Source organism: Dryobates pubescens, chromosome Z (genome assembly GCF_014839835.1).
Source record: "Dryobates pubescens isolate bDryPub1 chromosome Z, bDryPub1.pri, whole genome shotgun sequence".
In the NCBI taxonomy this organism is placed as follows: Eukaryota; Metazoa; Chordata; class Aves; order Piciformes; family Picidae; genus Dryobates; species Dryobates pubescens.
In genome coordinates this window covers 19,900,386-19,901,459 of record NC_071657.1, presented here as the reverse complement: position 1 = coordinate 19,901,459, position 1,074 = coordinate 19,900,386, and the positions used below count along the sequence as shown (strand labels likewise).

General features: G+C 44.8%; 1 non-coding gene across 1 annotated transcript; it reads left to right on the top strand.

The window, feature by feature from the left end:
• Nucleotides 1–545: 545 nt before the first annotated feature.
• On the top strand, nt 546–615 carry TRNAK-CUU (transfer RNA lysine (anticodon CUU)). Its single transcript has one exon. It is a non-coding gene; the product is annotated as a tRNA-Lys (tRNA).
• Nucleotides 616–1,074: the final 459 nt, after the last annotated feature.

The window sequence follows — 1,074 nt, the reverse complement described above, 5'->3', positions numbered from 1 at the left end:
AGTGGTTTGTTGAAGACCACTCTCAAAGCCATGGGAGGTGGATCTTTGAAAAACTGGGAAAAGCATTTAGCACAAGCAACCTGGCTGGTGAATAGTAGAGGTTCAGTGAACCGAGCTGGACCAGTGCATTCAGATCTGCTACGGAGAGTAGAAGGTGATAGATAGATAGTTAGAGAAAAGAATCTGTTAGGTAAAACTGTTTGGGTATTTTTGCCCTCAGGAGAGGCTAAACCTGTCCGAGGGGTGGTTTCAGCTGAAGGTCCGGGTCACACTTATTGGGTAATGCAAGAGAATGGTGAAATTCAGTGTATTCCACAAAGAAATTTAACTTTAGCTGAAAGAGTTTAATTTCAGACTATTATACAGTTACATCACGCCCAAAGGAAGAATCCTTGAGGAATCTACAGTGCACGAACCCTGAGAACCCTGAGAGCCCTGAGTCAACTGAGAGTCCCTGTGTTCCTGTTTCCCTTTTCTTCACTTCGTCTGTGGAGAGACAAACTGTTTTCCATTTTCTTATTTCCTGATTTTTTTGCGGGGGCAGAGCCATAGCTCAGTTGGTAGAGCATGAGACTCTTAATCTCAGGGTCGTGGGTTCAAGCCCCACGTTGGGCGCCAAAAAAGGAATGTGGTGGGTTGAAAGGAAAGGCTCTGCTTTCCCTCCCCCCACTGAGAAAGAAACCACGGCTAACTCAGTAACTAGGAAAAAAAAAGCAGATTGTATTTGCAAGCATATATAGGAAGCAGATTATATGTAACACCACAAATACAGGTATTTTACAATATATACAGGAATATACAGCCAGAAACCAGACCCCCAACAGGGGGCTTCCCCCTGTGCCCCCTTCTCCCCCAAAGAGGTAGAAAAAGAGACAAAAGGGGAGTTAGCACAGCAGTCAGAGGCCTAAGCACAGGGAGTTAGTTAGCTCTTATCTCTTGGCAAGAAGCCCAGAAGCAGTCCAGCTGAAAGGGACAGCGAAGAAAGGAAGACTGAGAGAAAGTCCCAGCTGCCCGATAATTTAAAGTTGCATTTCGTCCATCCACCAGTGAAATTCGTTTAGAATACAAAATATT